Raw genomic sequence first — 13,541 nt, 5'->3', positions numbered from 1 at the left:
CTCAAACTCCCCTTAGTTCATGATCCTTCCTGAGTTTACCCACTCCTTATAAGTGTGAGCTTGTCCTTTCATATGTTATTTTAAAAAACCCAACAGAGTGAGCAGGCCCTCTATAACTTTGGTAGAACAGCTTAGTCTCTATCAAGTATCTTTCCAGTTTTTGTTGACCCTGATTCATTTACCTTGCAAGTCAAGGCCACAGCACAATGAGCAGTTACATTTAGTAACTAGCAAGGGCAGTAGCATTAGGAGCTGCTTCCAACAACACAAGACACGAATGAGCAGGCTGTTCCTTGTATACTGCTAAGACCATGATGCTAAGCTGGAAATACAAAGTAGAGCTCTAATAAACCTCTTTCAATACAACTAACAGTAGTAAGAATTGATTAATAAAAAACTAGGCAAATAAAAAACTAGACAAATGTTATATCTAGAAAAATTCTGGCTGACAGGCATAAACCAAGATGATTCTGGTTACACTAACATCTAAATGGATGGCTACTTTCTCAACAGGAAATTCGTACTGTTGTCAGAGTTCAAAGATGTCACCTGCTGCTCCTGTATCAATGTGGTTTCCATGGGCTTAAAACTGATATACCCCAGGACAGCACCCAGGAGAGCACACCTGTTTTCACCTAAAATACAAATGAACAAATCTGCGCATGTGTATGTGCATGTGTCCTGATAATGGATTTGAAGAACTATAGTTCTTCAAAGGACATAACAGACATAAAATAAATGAGGTTAGGTAAGGAGCCTCTATGTTTCTGATTTAAACTTGGAATATTGATTTAATAAACTCATAACATATCTTTGTCACTTAAAAATATTATCCAGCTTTCAAATCTCTCAAAGAAACAGTGCCATTTCTATAGCCATAAAATGTTACCTGGCCAGATTTTGTGTCTTTTTTTTTTTTAGTTGGTCATGGGGCTTGAACTCTGGGCGTGGGTGCTGTCCCTCAGCTCTTCAGCTCAAGGTGAGTGCTCTACCACTTGAGCCACAGTGCTACTTCTGGTTTTATGGTAGTTAACTGGAGATAAGAGTGTCACGGACTTTCCTGCCCAGGCTGGCTTTGAACTGCGATCCTCAGATCTCAGCCTCCTGAGTAGCTAGGATTACAGGTGTGAGCCACCAGTGCCTGGCTTACATGCCATTTTTAATGCCAGGAAATATGGCTCTTTGGAAGAAGTGGTAAGTCCAAGTCAGGGAAAGAAATATACATTTGCAAGATGACTCATGTAAAAAAGCAAAGAAGCTATAAAAAGACCATGGAGACAGAGTCAATAGGTTTGGGAACCAAACTCCCACTGGCCAAAGAGAAGAAAGTTTGAACACAAATATAATAAAAATTAATAATAAATTAAAATACATCTAATGGATTAAAACACATTTAAAGTATTATTCCAACATGTTAACTAATGGGTTGATGAGGGGTGATTTGCCTTTGACTCAGTATTCCACAAATGACTCAAAAATGAATGGTAATTAAAATATCAACTTTTAGCAACCCTTAACAGATTTAGCCAATGAGCACGAATATATCAACAACTCTTTTATTTACTTCTGCATTTGCTTTTTGCAATCTGATTCCTCCTGCTTTATGAATGCTGCCATGATAGGCTGAATAATGGAACCCAAAGATAGCCTCATCCTGATCCATAGGATGTGTAACTGTTAACTTACAATGCAAAAAAAAAAAAATCCCTTTGAGCTGGGCACCAGTGGCTCACACCTGTAATCCTCGCACCTCAGGAGACTGAGGTCTGAGGATCATGGTTCAAAGCCAGCCTGGGCAGGAAAGTTCATGAGACTCTTATCTCCAATTAACCACCACAAAACCAGAAGTGGTGCTGTGGTAGAGCGCTTGCCTTGAGCTGAAGAGCTCAGGGACAGTGCCCAGGCCCAGAATTCAGGCCCCAGAACTGACCAAAAAAAAAAAAAATCCCCTTGTAGATGTTATTAAGAATCTTGAGGGGCTGGAAATGTGGCTTAGTGGTAGAGTGCTTGCCTAGCATGCATGAAGCCCTGCGTTTGATTTCTCAGTACCACATAAACAGAAAAAGCCAGAAGTTGTGCTCTGGCTCAAGTGGTGGAGTGTTAGCCTTGAGCAAAAGCAGCTCAGGGATAGTATCCAGGCCCTGAGTTCAGGCCCATGTAGGGCACATGGGCAGCAAAGATGGCAGTGAGAGGGAATTGAGTGGGCAGAGCCCGATTTACTGTAGAGCACATGGGCAGCAAAGATGGCGCTGAGAGGGAGTAGAGTGGGCAAAGCCCAATTTGCTGTCCCTTCAGTGTGTAACCAGCCCATGGAAGCTTAGGTGCATGATAGGGTGTGACCTTGACAGTGATTGGTTCATCTTCCTCCCCTGCCATGCCACCAGCTCTTTTTTGCTTTAAAAAGGGCTGCTCTGTGTTAATAAACTAGTTTCTTCCTGCTTGACTTGACTCCCTGTTGCATCTGATTTTCTCCCGGGCTGAGGGAGGCTGGGGAACGGTCGGGCAGCCGCACTTACCTTTCCTCAGACCCTGTCCATCCGTCGTGGGACGGAAGAAGACCCAACAGCCCCAGAGCTGGCCAAAATAATCTTGAGATGGAGACATGATCCTGGATTATGTAGCTGGGCCCTAAATTTCATCACAAGAATTCTTATAATAAAAGGAAGGCAGGAGAGAATTCAGAACAGAAGGAGAGAAGACAATGTAAGCCAGCAACAGAAAGATGCAAAAGACATCTTTTTCTTGAGAGCTGCCAAAAGAAATGAACTCCCCTTAGTTTTAGTCATGAAAGACTCACTTTGGACTGCTAGCTTTCAGACCTCTAACAAAAGAGGTATGTGCTGTCTTTACCCATTAAATTTTGATTACAGCATTAATTGAAAACTAATACAACTATAAACCTGGGTTTATTTACTACAATTATAATTTGTAAAAGTGGACTGCAGAATCTCTAAAATCACATATGTCATTTATCACTTCTGTCCAGTAAAAATATTGAAGGATTCTCTCTTATGGTTTTCCAAAGCTACTGAAAAGACAATATGTGTGATGGCTCTTTGGAGGCAGTCTAGGTTCAAGTTCTGGCACCTGCTGAGTTTGTTAAACTGCATTAGCCAAGATTTGTTTCAGATGTTAACAATGAAAGGTAAAGCACCTAGGGATAGGGATGTAGGTCAGGAGTAGGAGTGCTTGTCCAGTACATACAAAAGGTGCTGGGCTCACCCTCCAGTAATGCAAGTCCCTTTCTCTCCCAAAAGCTGAAGTGAATAACCTAAAAGGTTCTAATTTAGTATTAGCTATTTTGGCACATTTTGTGTTACTATAACAAAATATTTAAGACCGGTAATTGTTTTTGTGATCAGGGCCTACCATCTGCCAGTCAAGAGCTCTACTACTGAGCTATACCCCTTCAGTCCTACGTCTGGGTAATTTAAAGAAAATAAATTTATTTCTCACAGTTCTAGAGGCTGAGAAGTCTAGAAGTATGGTCTGTACACTGCCATCTGGCAAGGGCTTTCATGCTGGGTCCTACCATGGCAAACAGCAAATGAGCTCACGAGAGACTCAAGCAAATGAGCTCACAAGAGTCAGTCAGGCCAATAGTTTGCCAACTTCTTAATAACAACCCATTCCCAAGTCACTAATCAATCCCAGGAAAACCAGGGCATCTGTTCACAGAGGCAGAGCTATGAATCACTAGCTGCTTCCTAAAGCTCCTATTTCTTTCTAGTGTCACAATGGCAAATACACTTCAACTTAGGCACTTCCATCCATTCAGTTAAATTGTCTGTGGAAAATCATCTTTGCATCAAATAAGATAAAAATCTTAATATGTTCCATTAAATATCATGACCTATGTTTGATAAAATTAGAAAAGTTTGAAGAAGTTAGAAAATGGCATTGAATTTGTAGGGCTGATAGATACTATGACCTTGAACATGATTGACTGTTAAAGCCATGCTGGGAGGATTCTCAGTCCTCTCACCGGTGCAATCAAGCTACAACGAATTCTATACAGATGCCCATGTAGGTCCTATCCAAGTGTCACTGAGAAATAAATGTGCAAAATCTAGACTGAGGCAGACCTATTCTAGGAACATAGGTGTTACTTACAAGTTTTGTATAGAACCAGTTTTAGTTGAACAATACCATCTCTTCAGAATACAGGGATTAAGGAAGAGATCTGTTTTTTTTCTCTGTACTTAAGAATATTTTGGAAAATTGTTCTAAAGAACACACAAAATGGGACATTTGATAATGGAAATATCAATGACATAAATACAAAGTTTCTTTATTCTACAGAACAGAAGAGGAATAATTGAGATTATTTAAAATACAACTTCAAAGTACATGTGAAGCTTAAAAATAACTCAATATGTAATAAAAGTGTGAAAAATACTTTTAATTCATAAAAATAAGCACAATGAGAGCATGCAGAAAATTCTGAGATAGTTAAGCAAGCATTTGGGGAAAGAACCTTAGTGAAGAGTGATTGAATGTGGAGGACTTTGATTTTTCTTGGCGAGAAAATAAAATTTTCTTATTTCTCTTATTTTATTATTATTTTTTGTCAGTCATGGGGCTTGAACTCTGGGTCTGGATGCTGTCCCTAAGCTCTTCATTCAGGTCAAGGTGAGCACTCTACCACTTGAACCAAAACACCACTTCCGTTTTTTCTGGTGGTTAATTGGAGGTTAAGAGTCTCGAGGACTCTCCTTCCTGCCTGAGCTGCAATCCTCAGCCTCCTGAGTAGCTAGGCTTACAGGAGTGAGCCACCGGTGCCTGGCTTCTGATTTAACTCCTTAGATAATAGCCTGAGTTTAAAGAGCAATTTAAACTATTACAGACTTACTGAGATTATCCTTAGTAAACTTTAAAACTAATGAAGGATTTCAGGAAAAAAATGGGGGTGTCATTGTTTTTTGTCCATGACCTGTGGATAACTTACTTGGGCCAGTCACTTCAGAGCTTTTTGGAAAGTTATATATATATATATTATACAAATATATAGATATATAATTTTATATATTATACAACTATATAAGTATATTATATATATATTATAATTGTATATTTGCATTGTATATTTATATGTAATATGTATAATACATATGTTAACACATTATATAATATACACGTATATATGCGTACACGTACACACACTCACTGTTCCGCCCAGATCGCGGGTCCCCAGCGGCCGCCGCGGAGCCGACGTCGACGCACGCACGCACGTAAGCGTCATTTATTTGAGCCTGGACGCGAGCTGCCAGCGGCGCAGCGGCGCAGAGCGGAGAGCCGCCACCCTTCAGGGAACAGGGCTCTGTAGGGTTTTCGGGGACATTCTAGGCGTCCTGGCGGCACACAGCAAATCCCATCACACGGCGGGAAAGTCAATTCTGAAGGCTGGGTAGTGTCACCGGCGGCGGGGCCGACCTGGTAAGGGATTGGCGGCTCCCGGCCGAGCTTCCCAAGATGGCTGGCTGCAGCAGACGAGCCACGGCCGTGTCCGCCCAGCGGTCTCCAGCCGCAACCATCGGGATTTCCTGCCAGCTGCGGACTAGCTGTTAGGGGGCTTCCCCCGCTGGGGGCTCTTGACCCACTTCCTGACTTGTGGCCTGGGAGAGGAGACAGCCCAGGGGCATAGAATGACAGGAGGACCAGAGAGGTTCATTTACACTACCTACACAGCAAGGGTCCCGGCTAGTCCCCAGCACCCAGAAAGCCTCCGCCGCCACACCGCCGAGCCTCCAGACCTCAGACCCCAAGCCCCCAAGCGGCGGCTTTTCGCTCTCCTCTCTAGAGGGAGGCCCGCAACGGCCCAGCCCCGCTCCGGCCGGCGTTCCCCTCGCCGTCTCCCCCTCCACTCCCACTGTCCTCCCTCCGCAGCAACTAACTCCCCGCGAACGGTTTTCCCTCACTCCCCTCTGCTCAGGACCCGGGCCTCCTCCAGACGGTTCTCCTCAGGACGGCTCCCGGTTTCCTCCCTCCCCCCGCTCCGGGCCTTAGAGCGCGCAGCCTGCAGACACCCCGAGAGGCTGTGTCCCTCCCCCACGAACGGTTTCGAGCCGCCATTCAGGCTCCTCCCCGAAGCTGCCCTCTCTCCAATCCCAACAGGAAGCTCACCCTGTGGGGCTCGAAGCCCCACCCCCTCCCACAACACACCCGCCCCCTTTCGGCAGCGTGTCCCGCCCCTCTCAGTGGCATGCCCCACCCCTTTCCGAGGGATGGCACGCCCCTCCCGCAGCGCCCCTTGGGGGGGCGGTGACGTCAGCCTCTCTATACCCTGCTCTGTCGGGTGGCCGGGTCTGCGGAGCTACGAGGCTCACCTCTTGATGCCCCGCCCCCTCCAGCAGGCCGGGCCACCGAGCCACGCTCACTATTGGGCCCTGCTGATTATCGAGGGCCCCACCTGGAATTCAGTTATAGTGCCTTAACAGGATGGAATCTAAACCTAAATTTTGTTCAGGCTTCACAGCACATAATTGTGCCACTCTTTGGGCTTAAACTCAGCATCTGAGTGCTGTCCTTGAATTCTTTTTTTTTTTCTCAAGGCTAGGACTTTACCACTTAAGTCACACCTCTATTTCTGGCTTTTGGTAATTGGAGATAAGTGTCAGGGACTTTCCTGTCTGGGCTGGCTGTGAACAGTGACCCTCGGATCGGGATTAATGTGAGCTACCAGCAGAGATTTATTTAATCAGTTTTGAATATTTTCTTTTAAATAGCTGTACAAAGGAGTTACCATTCAACACAGCATTTTATGAATATAGTGCATCTTGATCAATGTAGCCCCCTTACAGCATTTTCACACAGCCCTCCCAAAGTCTCCTTCCCTCGCTTTTCTTAATTTTTTTTTACCATTTCACTAAGCAGTTTATGTACATAATGCACCTTGATCTATTTCATCCCTTCAACATCCTCACCCCTCCCCCTTTGAACCCTCATTTCCCTTATTTTTCCCAAGTCTGTGATATACATAATGAATTCTTGACTTCATTCCCCCTGCTTCCTCCTGTCATTCTTCCAACTCTCTCCCACCCTTCCCTCTTGAAAGTACCCATTTACTGGTACTTACTTTGTTGGGCATTGACTTAGTCTTTCTAAAGAAGTATATGCTATTTGAGCTTTCCATAGTCTATTGCACTACACTTATTTGCCTGCATACTTCCTGGTGTGTTTACTTGTAGATTTATAGGCACATATTAACTACCACAAATGAGGAAAACCATGCAACCTGTTTCTCTGTGTCTGGCTTATTTCACTTAGTGCAATTTTTCCAAGTCTTTCCATTTCCTTACAAATTACACAAAACCATTCTTTCTGAGGGATATATATATATATATATACATACATATATATATATATATATACACACACACACTATATTTTTCTTGATCCTTTTATTCACTGAGGGGCACCTGGACTGATTCTATATCTTGGCTATGGTGAATAATGCTGCACCAAACATGGTTATGCTGGTGGTTTTAATGTAGCCTGTTGTTTTCACTTTTTCCCCATCTAAATTCAAGGAAGCATCAAATCCACTGTTTAAAGGAGAGAACAAATCTGTTAGGTCCTACAGGAAAATAGTTGTCCACATCATACAACTGCTTGGTGAAGTAGCTGCCAGAGAGATAGCTACAGTCATAAATCAGTTCAACCTATATCTGTTAATATTCAATCTTGGGTTATCTGGTGACTTTCCTTCTGAGCAGATGAACTGTTGTGTTTATCCTGGTATGTCAATTAACATTTATATCCAGTAAACTAAACTGAAACAAAGAAACCATTTTGAACAATAGTTCAATATCACTGGGGCTTTATGCACGCATTACAAATTAGTTCTGGAATACTTTAGACTTAGACAAGGGAACTGACTTATGTTAATCATGGCTCTACAATCACAAACTATGCAAATTAAAATTTCATCCATTTTGTCTTTATTTTCAATGTGCTTCCCAGGTACTTTGTTACAACAATGAAGTGGTAAGGTATATATCTTGTCATTTCAAATTCTTTTTCCCTTTGCATCACTCTAAGCTAAAAAATTTCTGGTACTTACCAGGAAAAGGACACAGGAAAAAAAAAATGTGTGTACTCTAGCTACTCATGTCCCATTTCTTGTTCAGTGTAATCCTAGAAACTTACCCATGGGAAGAGATATTACAAGGTCCTTACATCTCTGTGAATGCACAATATCCAGAAGACTGGGTACCATCGCATAAATGCACCATAAAGTGGACCAGGCTGTGAAAAGGCCCCAGAACATCTTCTAGTGGACTGACTACCAATATTTGTTTTAGAAGAAACTGACTTGAGAATTCTAGTGACCTAAAGGTTGACGTTTTCTTTGATACTAATAGTATGTTTTCTTGAAGGACAAATCATAACTATTTACTTTTCATGAATGTATCAGTGACAAGAAATATGACAACTCATTTTTCGAAAGAGTGGTGCTGTCTAGGGTAGGGTCCTGTTTATCTGTTGCTTAAACAATTAAAAAGCAGAAAAGTATTAAAGCAGACAGAAAAAGTTTATTTGAAAGCAAAAGAAAGCCAGTGAAACAGACTATGTAGAGAGTGCTCCAGAGCTGAGAGTCATCCCAGAGGATGGTTTAGTATGGGGAGTCTCCCATGGGCTTTGTGTATGTACATACAGCCTTGGGTGTTTTTGTTGTTGTTTTTAGTGGTCGAGTGGGAACCCAGAGCATTATGGGAAGTAATGACATGATAGGTCATGTTATCTGCCCCATGCTGTGTCTGTTATTTTTTATTCCCATGTACCTAACTGAGGAGGTACCTAACTGAGTTCTCCTTCAAGAGAACTACGGGATAAAAGTAAAATGAATTCCTAAGGTTTTCCCCAGGTCCCAAAGATTGAAAACAACGCATCTAAAATTATTTTGAGTGTCTGTCTGCATAAATTACAGCTTCACTTTCATATTCCAGAAACACAAAAAAACTGAAGATGGCTTTCTTAGTCTTTTAAAGTTCAAAATTAAGGGAAAAGTCTCTATCGTCTAGTATCTGCCTTAAAAACAGTAACTACATCCTGGAAATACTGTCAGAATAAATACTCGATGTTGTATCTGAAGTCTCTTACTAGAGATATGAATATTTAGTAAACTTGGTGATTTTAGTAAACAGTAATTTTATGGAAAGTCATTAGAGCATAAATAATATACACAAAACCAAAGTCTCTTTATATAATTTATTTAAAATTTATTGAATTTCCTGTGCTGTTACAAATGTAGTATTCTTATATGCAACATTCATTGAAGAGGCACAATTTTTATTTTGAGGTGGCACATATTTTGACTTTTTTTGGTGAATAATTACTGTTCATTAGGAAATTTAGCTACAAGCTATTTTCTGTGGAATGTGCCATTTGACATTCTGTTCACAACACAAAATCTTTTTCCATTCTCAAGATGACCATATGTGAAGTAACAGTACAGGAGCTCTGTCTTTATATCTTCAATTATAAGCAGAGTAATTTCACATTGGTATCCTTTCAAAAGAAAAATTTGAAATATATCCTTTTGAGGGAAAAAGTTGACCTGGGTAAAGAAGTTGATGCTAACGCGTGTTATGTGGCTGTTAGTCAAGAGATAAAGAGTGGGCTTGGGGAACCAATTTCATTTTTGGGCCTCTCTACCAGCTGCAGCCTGGTCAGCCAACTGAAAACTCCCTTTAGAGACAGATATGGCCCCGACTTGGGAGGGAGTGAGGGGGAGCAGCAGGGATTAATCTATGCAATGAAGGATAAATGTCTGCTATCTGATTGGTTACAGTGACTTCTGGAATACAATTGATCTTCTCTGGCATGAGATGAATCTGGTCTTTTAGGCTACAGTTCTGTCTTCCCTTAGTATAGCACTGGCATTTGGACAGAAGTAAAAAAATAGTGACAAGAGTAGCAAAGTGAGCTCTCTTGCACTTGCTAGACAAGTACTCTACCATTGAGTGATATCTTCAGACTTCCTTTTCTGGTTCTTGAATTAGACTTTCTTACTGATACCTGAGCGTCACTGTCAGAGCAAAAAGGCCGAGGTAGAGCAGGGATTATGGAGTGGGCAGCCAGCAGGTGTGTTCCCATCTCACTTCCCATCTACCTTAAAATTCTCTGGGGACAAAGGGTGCTGTTAACAGTGTATATGTTGTTCCAGGTTCTAGATCTACTCAGAAACTTTGGAGGGAAATTCAGGAATGAGCAAGGAACGATCTCTGCTCCACTCAGAGAACATGTTTCTTTCCTAGTTTCCATTTCTCTTACATAATGGGGTTTTTTAAGGTTTTTTTTTTTTTTTTTTAAGGAATATGGTTGCAGCAAAACAGAAAGGATTCAAAAGTGGTTAGGAACCTGGTCTAATGCACTTTTGAAAATCACATTAATCATGCGGTATTAGCTTATCCCTGAAAAGGGTTCTAATGTACTGTAATAGTGTTTAGAGTATGCTTTTTCCTTGCACGGGGATAAGTTTACTGGGCTTTAAGATTTCCTTTCCATTGATTTTACAAAATCAAGCTTAGCAATTTTTTTGCCTAGATGAGGAATCAAAGTACTAGAAGAAAGAAAAGCCCTGGGAGTTTCAAATGTTTGTTACCACAGTAGGGTGACTAGATTACAGTAATGTGTTTTGCATTTCAGAAAACTAGAAGCAAAAGATTTGGAAAGTTTTCACCATAAATGATTAATGTTTGAAGAGACAAATATTTTGGATCTGATTTAAACACTGCACAATGTACACATGTACTTAAAAACCACAAAAGGTACCTTTAATTTGTATTTTTTTATATATCAAGTAAAAGTAAGTTTGATTTTTAAAATGCTGTGGTATAAAAAGTAGGGTGGAGGAAGCAAATAATAAGAAATCTACCATAAACACCTCTGATATCTTCAAAATACCATCTCAGAAGTCATTCTGGATTCCTGTGGCCATGTTATGATATTTCATTATACACCTGAGGAAACACTTTCCAGGGCTTCCTCAGTATCCCTAGCTATTTAGCATTTGCATTAGTTTGAACTCCTGAAACGCAAAAATTACTTTGTTAATTTACATGGTCATTTCAATAAGAAAAGTAGCTAGAACTTAATGGATTCCTCTTCCTCTTGTAACATGTTACTACATGGTCCACATGTGGGAGGTGACTGAATGAGTTTGCAGGCATGTGTCTACCCACATGTACATAGCATCCTAGGAAAATAACCTATCTGATAAATATAAGAAAATACAGAGTAATACATTTTTTTTTTTTTAAAGCAGAGGCTGGGAAGGTGGCTCAGTGGTAGAGTGCTTGCCTTGCATGCTTGAGGCCCTGGGTTTGATTCCTTAACACCACAGAAGCCAGAAGTGGCGCTGTGGCTCAAGTGGTAGAGCACTAGCCTTGAGCTAAAGAGCTAAGGGACAGCGCCCAGGCCCAGAGTTCAGGCCCCACAACTGAAACAAAACAAACAAAACAAAACAGATCAACAATTGGCTCTGGTTAATTGGGAACTATTATGTAAGTCTGGGGAGACATACATATGCCAACATGTGTGAAGTAGTATGGTCAAATATGTGAAATCCATCATATGTCTTGGTTTTTTTTTTTAAGTGTCACAGCCTCTTTAATTCCTAAGGAACTGATAGATTAAAAATAATCAAGGGCTGGATAAAGAAGCAGTAGTTTTGCATTGTTCTCTTGCTTTATGAAGAGTTCAGTTGTTTAGCCTAGTAAGTAACAGTGTTAGACAAAACAGGTGATCCCAGATAGGATAACATATTGTTTGACAACAACTTAATATTCTTCTCTCTACAACTACTATATTTAGAAGGTAGGTTTGGGCTAGAAACAAAACTTGCAAACAAAACAACAACATTTTTGCATCACAGTTTTTCCTATCCATATGAAAATACAAAAGTAACACATCATATATTGAGGTAAATTTTAATCTGTGAACAATCAATAGTGTCCCAAGAGAGGAAATAAAGTTTCTAATATTGAATGACTTCAAATTACACACAAGTACTATGTATGTCTCTAATGTTAACGCGTTGGTGCAAAAGAACAGACATGTATACTAATACCCTTCACAATGTTAGGACAAGAGGAAAGAAGTCAGATACTGTTTTGGAAATGAAAGGCTTTGTATGGCAGGTAAGTGTGCCACCTGTAAGCTGCCTTAATCCTGAAGCCTCATTTGTTTAATATGTTGGCCACATGGGTTCTTCACAAAAATGTTTTTAAAGAAGTCATTTAACTAAACCTTTTTCACACAAATTGCCATTTTGTCTAAAAGAATAAGGTCTTATAACTCTACAACATATGAATGTTCTTTGGAATACATTTTAAAGTTAAAATTAAACAATGGCAGGTTCCATTTAAGAGAAAGTTGCATGCAATGTACAGCTTAAAAATACCAAATTTACAAAATAACTTCAATTAAGAATTAAGAGGATCTAACCCTATCTCCATATAGAGTAGTTTTCAGTAACTGGGAAGCTTTTTGAAAAAAAAAAACATAAATACAAACAACAAAACTACCATTAAAGAAAAACAACAAAAATTCCCACATTTTAATTTTAACTTCATTGACACATTTTTCTATAGTTTCCCCCAAAGAACATTTCTAAAGCACAAAGAAGATTCATAATAATTTAATTAGATCCATTTTATATATCCTGAACATGTCTCTCATAGAAAAAAACTAATACTTTGTACACAAACTTTATTTACTGTGCCACATTCATAATGTACTGAGCACTGAGCCAAGTGCAAACATTTACTACACTCCCTGATGTGTGGAGCTCTGCTCCTATAAACACTTCATTATCTAGATGACAGAGAACAAGATTAGACAAGATGGTAATTAAAATCCACAAGCTAATATACAAATGGACTTTAGATTATGATTCTAAACTCTTCTCCAGTCTCAGCTATAATCACTATTAAGCAAAACAGTTTAAGCAGATCTGCCTCCTTAGCCCCTACCTGCCTCCATGGTAGGCGCTAATGACTGATTAGTGGGAGGTTGAAAGGCATGGAGCCAGAATAACCCAAAGGAACAAAAGGTTTGGAGAGTTGACAGCTTGGCATCCTTTGTATTGAAAAAAAATCCCTTCTCTTACAAAATTGTATTTGGTCCCCCACCTTTACATATAATTAACATGGACCATTAAGAGGTATTCTAAGAGGGAGGTGCTATTTTTATAACTGCTTGGAAATTATAAAAAAAAGGTATTTCAAAGTAATTCATGATAAGGAATGATGTAATAAGAAAAACAATAAATAAATAGCAAAACTAGAGAGCAAATTTGCACCTTAGGTAGCTGCATTCAAAATCAAAACAATTAGTTTTTGGTGGGTCTGTCCAAGTGCTGGCTTGTGTCATTAAGCTGTTCAGTCTAGCAAAGTCCGTACCATCATTTTCACTTAGTACTGCTTTCCTTAATGGCCATTTCTAACAAGAGAAAGGAGATGGCAAACAAACCACAGGAGAGGTAAACAGACATGTCAAGTCTTACTCTATCCTAGATCACTTTAGGGAAAACCAAG

This window comes from Dipodomys ordii, unplaced genomic scaffold (genome assembly GCF_000151885.1).
Source record: "Dipodomys ordii isolate 6190 unplaced genomic scaffold, Dord_2.0 Scaffold5, whole genome shotgun sequence".
NCBI lineage: Eukaryota > Metazoa > Chordata > Mammalia > Rodentia > Heteromyidae > Dipodomys > Dipodomys ordii.
The sequence above is the reverse complement of the archived record's forward strand: the minus strand, read 5'-3'. Positions refer to the sequence as shown.